Raw genomic sequence first — 7,284 nt, 5'->3', positions numbered from 1 at the left:
TAAATGTCTGTTGTTTTTATTATATACAAACTACACCTCAATAAAACTGTGGGGAAAAATGTAAAAGAAAAATCACAAAATGTCTCGCATGCTTTAAAGCGTTGCCATCTTTCACTTGATCTTGGTCAGAATTCCTGAACCTGTTTTGAATATGTTTTTCCTTAGCTCCCACGACATGGTCTTCATTTATACTTTGTGAGATGTCCACCCTTTCTGTGAAATCCCATTTAGAGTACTGGCAACTGTAGAGTCTGAGAACAATTTGGAGACTTAATGGACATGTTTCAAACATATCTGACAAACTTTCATTCCTACCAGAGTTTTTAATATAAGCCTTTAAACCAAACGGCATCTAGAACACAAGCAACAGAATACTAAAAGGGCATAGTGGCATATGCTTTTAATTCCAGCTATTTAGGAGGCTGAGGCAGGAAAACTTTGAGTTTCAGGCCAGCCCAGGCAATAAGTGAGATCCTTTCTTCATCAATCAAAAAAACAGGCTGGAGGTGTAGAGTACTGGCCTAGCATGTGCAAGGCCCTGGGCTCAATTCTCAATATCACAGAGGAAAAACGTACACTATTAAGATTTGTTGATGGTAGCAGTGAAATAAGAGTCCATCTGTAAAACAGATTTTGTTTGTTTGTTTGGTGCTGGGGATCAAACTTAGGAGCTTACACTTGCAAGGAAGGCAGCAGCACCACTGAGCTAAATCCTTGGCCCTGTAAAACATATTTTTGTAGTGATGAATAAATAAATTCAAATTAGGCTCGAGGTTTTCCAAGTCTGTGGTCAACAAATCTATTTTCATTGAAGTCAAAGTTATATGGTTTCTGAAACCACTGAGTTGAACAGAATTAGAAGTGTTCATCTCACCATATGGTCATTTCATGTGGGTTGTTTGTGTCTCTGCCTTTGACTTCATTGCATATTACAGATAAAATAATGGCCATGCTTCATGGATATCTCACTGTAGTTCCCATTGGATGATATCTTGGTAGAGAAAAATAAATGGAGTTCCTCAAAGTTCCTGGAATAAATCCCTAATAAACAGAACTGATTAAATTCTAGTTATAGCCACTCTGGGCCTCCAACTACCACAATTAGAGTACAGTTTCACCTCCCAAATCTGAAGGAAAATACCTACATTGAAGAAAACTCTAGTTAATGTCAACCACATAAATGAAAGTACTTGAATACCACAGCATGTATACAATTAGCTAATAAACTTCAACTCGATAATTATCTGAAATTAGGAAAGCAGAATAGAAAGAAAGGAATGTGCTACAAACCAGCTCCACATTTTTCCCTAAAAGCATTGCTCTCCAGTGGTGACAGTCACAACATGTTTGGGAAAATGTTATTGGACCTTGTGGAGTTAACAATATAGTGTGGATTTCAGCTAGGAGGAGAGCTTTACAGCAGAGTCATAAGAATATTGTGGTAATTGTATTCAACACCAGGGAAAAGGAGTAAAACAGCAAGATGTTGAAAATAATACATTTTAATGGAAGGAAACATAAAACAAACTTCACAATGGTGCCCTTTTAAGTTACTCGAGATAGTTGTTAAATTTGAAAAGGTAAGTGAACTGCTTATAACATATTCAGAAGTAGAAGGTAAATGTTAAGAAGGACTATTTTGGGATAACAGAAAGTATGGTACTAAACTTAAAGTAGTAACTACTTAAAATCTTGACATTTTCCAAATTTATTCAGTGACCTAGAAAACTTTAATGGCTCAAGGCCTATGAGGAACCTTATGGCAAATCAAACAACCACATATTTGGTATTTTAATCAACACAGGAGAATCTGCACAATTTAAAGATATCAAGCATTACAATCAAAAAATGATTCAACTATGAAAGAATTTGAATGACAAATGTCATAGAAATTTAGAGCTAGAAACCTTCACAAATAATCTAGAGAAATTACCTTTTATACAATTGGAAAAAATAAGGTTCACATGATTGCAAGCATTGTTCAAAATCACAAAGCAGACAACTTCGATAATCAATTTTTACAATTTATTTAAAAACTGTACCTGGAACACATAATGCTTTAATGTTTGCTAGAAGAAGATACAAATAAGTGCTTTAGCTTCTCAAAACCTATGTATTAAATACTTCATTTTGCATAATTGTATACTAGGCAATTAACTTATATTTGAGTGCAAGATGTTTTATCTCAGTATACATATTAATTTTTCTCAAATGTATAATCCCTTTTAATTATTAATTCCATAACATAGTACTTATACCTAGTGTGCAAAATCAAGGTCTCTGAGTACAAGAACAGAACATTCTCTCTCTAAAATACCCTAAGGACAAGGTGTTCCTCGGATTCAATCCCACTCTAATCTCATGAACTATACCATGTCATGTCCAAGTGTTGAGTGTTCTTCTTCCCTTAAAAGCTTGTTGCAGTCCTTTTTTCAGTCCTCATTTTGGTCTCTACTAATGAATTGTATGCCATACATGAACACCGCGTCTTAAAATTCTTAACACACAGCTGATATGTACTAGTTTTCTAGGATTAGTATAACAGTATCACAAATTTGGTGGCATTAATAACAGAAATTTTACTGTCTCAACTCTGGTACCTCGAAGACTAGAATGAAGGCTTACTCTTTGGTTCACAGATTGCCTCCTTCTCCCTGTATCTTCAAATCTTCTCTGTGTAGCTGTCACTGTCTCCAAATTGACCTTTATACAAAGTTTCTAGTCATATTGGGTTAGGGTCAACATAATGACTTCATTTTTATTTGATTTAATTATCAATCAGGCAAGATTCTAATGGGAAGACCCATGTCAAGAGGAAAAGAAAAGGTGTGCCAACCATTGACAAAGTATTTTAAGCAGTTCAGGATAGTATAACAAGTTACCATAAAGTAAATTGTAAATAATAAGAAATGTATTTTTCACAATTCTGGGGGCTGGAAGTGTGGTATCAGAGTGTCAGTATGGCGAAGTTGTTAGTGAGGACCCTATTCCACATTGCAGAGAGCTACTCTACATATGATGGAGAACAAAGAGAAGCAAGCTGTTTGGGGGACTCTTCTAAAGATATGGGGATGCACACCTGTAAACCCAGCACTTGGGATGCTGAGGCAGGAAAACTGCTCTGAGTTTTCAGCTACATAGCAAGACCCTGTCTCAAAACACTAAAAAATGAAAAAAAAAAATTAAGGCACCAATGCCATTCATGAAGACTCATCTAACTAAGTATAAACACCTCCCAGAGCGCCCTCCTCCCTCATGCCATTAGAATGGGGAGGTAGCATTTCTTTATTTTATTGAGTTTATTGGTACTTTTTAAGTGTACAGTACAGTTACATTCATCATTGGGATCTTGTACCTTCACATGAGAGGTCTTGGTTCTCATTTTTTTTCTCCTTATCCTTGTCCTCCCTTCACCCCCTCCTCCCTTCCCTATTTACAAACACTTTATTTCCATTTTTTTCATTTTCTCCTATTTATTTTTTTTCCCTTATTACCTTTCCCCTACCCTTCCTATTTCCTCTACACCTTTAGCCCTTTTCTTCCTATTTCACACTGTCAATTATACAACTGGATCTTATTTACACTTTTAGTTTTTCACACCAGAGAAACTATTAGGCATTTACACATGTGTCTTATGGGAGGTAGCATTTCAACATAGGAATTTGCCCATAACATAAAGTGACTAGAAAATGGAAAAAAGGTGGTAGCACATTTACCAAAACATTTATGAAAAAATATAAGCAAAGTGACACAATAGTTCACAGGATGCCTTTGAATCCCGATGACCTCAAGTTTTAAAAAATCTGTTATTTGCATGGCAGCAGATGTAACAATTCCCAATTTGAAATTATACTACAAAGCCACTGAGATAAAAACAGCGGTACTGGCAAAGAAACAGACCTGAGGATCAGTGGAATAGTCTGGAAGACACAAAAACAACTCCAGGTGCACTCAGCTACCTCATCTTTCACAAAGGAGCCAACCATCTTCCCTGGAGGCAAGATAGCCTCTTTAATAAATGGTGTTGGAAAAACTGGATCTCAACCTGCCAAAGATTAAAACTAGACCTCTATCTTTCACCATGCACTAAACTAAAATCCAAGTGGATTAAAGATCCAAATATTAAAAAAGGGTCACTAAATTTTCTGGAAGATAAGTTAGGCAGAACTCTTGAAGACACTGGCATAGGAAAAGTGAACAAATCCTCACTAGCATGGGAACTAACAGAAAGAAACAGCAACTAGGATCTCATCTTAATAAGAAGCTTCTGCACTGCCAAAGAAACCATCAACAGAACTAAGAGACAACCTACAATATGGGAAAAAAATTTTACCAGCTGCTCCTCAGACAAAGGACTCTTATCTAGAATATATAAAGAATTCAAAACAATCACCCCCCCAAATATAAAGACACAATTCAAAAATGGGCATCTGAAGTGAACAGACATTTCAGACAAAGAAGTAAAAGCAGCAAGTAAATATATGAAAAAATGTTCCACATCACTAGTCATTCGAGAGATGCAGATGAAAACAACACTGAGATTCCACCTCACCCCACAAAGAGCAGCTACTATCAAGAAATCAACCAGGGCTGGGGATTTAGCTCAGTGATTCTACCGCATGCCTTGCCAGCACAAGGACCCAAGTTCGATCCCTGGTACCAAAAAAAAAAAAAAAAAAAAAAAGAAGAAGAAGAAGAAATCAATCAATAAAAAATGTTGGTGGGGTTGTGGGGAGAAAGGTACCCTTCTCCATTGTTGGTGGGAGTGCAGACTGCTATGGAAATCAATATGGAGATACTCAGTATGGGACTAGAGGTTCCATTTGACCCAGCCATCCCTCTGCTGGGTATCTTTCCAAAAGAATTAAAAGAATCATATCACAGTAATATATGTGCACCTATGTTTATAGTGGCACAATTTGTAATAGCTAAACCTTGGAAACAGCCCATTTGCCCATCATTTGGAAACTGGATCAAAAAGATGTGGTTTTTCTATAAAATGGAATACTACTCAGCCATAAAGAATGAGAAATTAGATTCATTCATAGGAAAATGGATACATATTGAGGATATACTCCTAAGTGAAATAAATAAGTCACACATGTATAAATACTGAATAGTTTCTCTGGTGTGAAAAAAATTATACTGGTACACAAGAACCTAATGGAATAATTGACAATATGAAATAAAAAGAAAAGGGCTAAAGGTGTAGGGAAAATGGAAAGGGCAGGGGAAAGGTAATAAGGAGAAAGAAAAAAATATGAGAAAACGAAAAAATGGAAATAAAGTGTTGGTAAATAGGGAAGGGAGGAGGGGATGAAGGGAGGACAGGGATAAGGAGGAAAAAAAATGAGAACCAAGACCTGTCATGTAAAGGTACACAATCCCAATGATGAATGTAACTGTACTGTATACCTAAAATGTACCAATAAACTCAATGAGGAAAAAAATAAATAGAAAACAAAATGGAACATGGCCATAAAATGTCTTAAAATTACTGGAGCTTTTTTAAACAATAGGTCACAGACATTCCCAACTATTACAATGAAATAATAAATCTAGCTAATGTGCAACCCCAAAAAATCTGTCACTTGTTAATTTTATTACCTTGAAAATTATCAAGACCTACTGTGCCTTAGTATATTGTTTAATAGCCAGAGATTTGGCTCAGTGGTTCTGCCGCCTGCCTTGCAAGAGCAAGGGCCTGAGTTCGATCCCCAACCCCCAAAAAAAGGTATATTGTTTAATATATCTGTGATCCTGACAGGGATCATCTTGTAGGGACAGTGTGAGAACCAAACAAGAAAATGTTCAAGAAAGGCTTATAAGAAGCAAGTAGCTCAAAATAAGCCCTCTCTATATGGTTACTGTTATTATTAAATGATAAATGAAGGTCAAGAACTTAGTTAATACACAAATATGAATCCACAATGGGCATAGTCATGTGCTTGTAATACCTGCCACTTGGGAGACTGAGGCAGGAGGATCACAAGTTCAAGGCCAGCCTGGACAGCACGGAAAGACCTTGTCGCTAAAAAAATGGCCAATATAGTATTAATAAAGAACTACAAGATTGAAAAATTGTGAATCAAAGATACTCAAAAGGAAAAACATTGGAACTAGATTTATTTCATGCTTGTTTAACTACAATAATTTCATCAAGGACACATAAATCATTTTTACCTAGATTATCAATTTTCAATTAATTTTATTGGTATACTTCTGATGCACATACTTATCACATTCATCATAGGAAATTTGTACCTATACACATTCTATCTTAATTCTTTTCTGTCCCCATTCCCCTCCCTTCCTTTTAATCTTTCTTCCCCTCTCCATTTACAAAACTTTGTTTCTATTGTTTTCCTTGCATTTTTTTAAAAAATTTTTATCCTTATTCCTTTTGTTTCTTCCCCTACCCTCTTCCCTTGTTCCTCTTCCCATTTGAACACTTTCTCCCTGTTTCCCAATATCTATCCTCCATATCTATCCTAAATAAAGACCAATCTATCCAGTTTGGTCTTCATTTACCCTTTGGGTTTCTCACACAAAAGAAACAGTGTGATGTGATGTGTGTCAAATTTATTTCACTTAAAATTATGTTCTCAAGGTGCACCCACTTACCTAAAAATGTCTCAAGGTTACCCTCGTTTGTTGCAGAGTATGTACGATGGAGTATTACCCTAGATTATCAATTTGCAGGTAGTCACCTGTACTCATTTTTTAAGTGAGAGTTCTGAACCAGTACGTATTTCCCTGTTTTACTGATAATTTCCTATGACAAGCATAAGAAATATAAAATCATATATTTCTAGAAATTGGTCTCAGAGATAGTTTTGTACAACCCTTTCATTTTACTAATGAAAAAAAATCAAAATCCAGAAAGGAATCCTGAATGTCACGTATTTAGTTTGTAGTCAATGAAGGCTTTTTGACTCTCAGCCTAAAAGTCATTGAAGCACAGTGAGCCTTCAAAATAATGCTAATGTATATTACACTGAGTCCAATAACACCAAACTTCTGAAAGCTTTAACTTAACTGTAATGAGTAAAGAAGATTTCATTGCATTTATCAATTGGAAATTAATTTCAGCACTGACACCTGTTTTCTTAAAAAACTCCTTACCAAAGTTTATAAATTGGGCTGGGGATTTAGCTCAGTGGTTCCACACTTAACTCACAAGCTCAAGGACACGAGTTCGATCCCCAGCACCAAAAAAAAAAAAAAAGTTTGTAATGCCTACCTAACTGGCACACAAACAGGTACAAAAGTTCCTTCCCAGCT

Source organism: Fukomys damarensis, unplaced genomic scaffold (assembly GCF_012274545.1).
Source record: "Fukomys damarensis isolate Sample0158 unplaced genomic scaffold, DMR_v1.0_HiC HiC_scaffold_1, whole genome shotgun sequence".
Taxonomy (NCBI): Eukaryota; Metazoa; Chordata; class Mammalia; order Rodentia; family Bathyergidae; genus Fukomys; species Fukomys damarensis.
The sequence above is the reverse complement of the archived record's forward strand: the minus strand, read 5'-3'. Positions refer to the sequence as shown.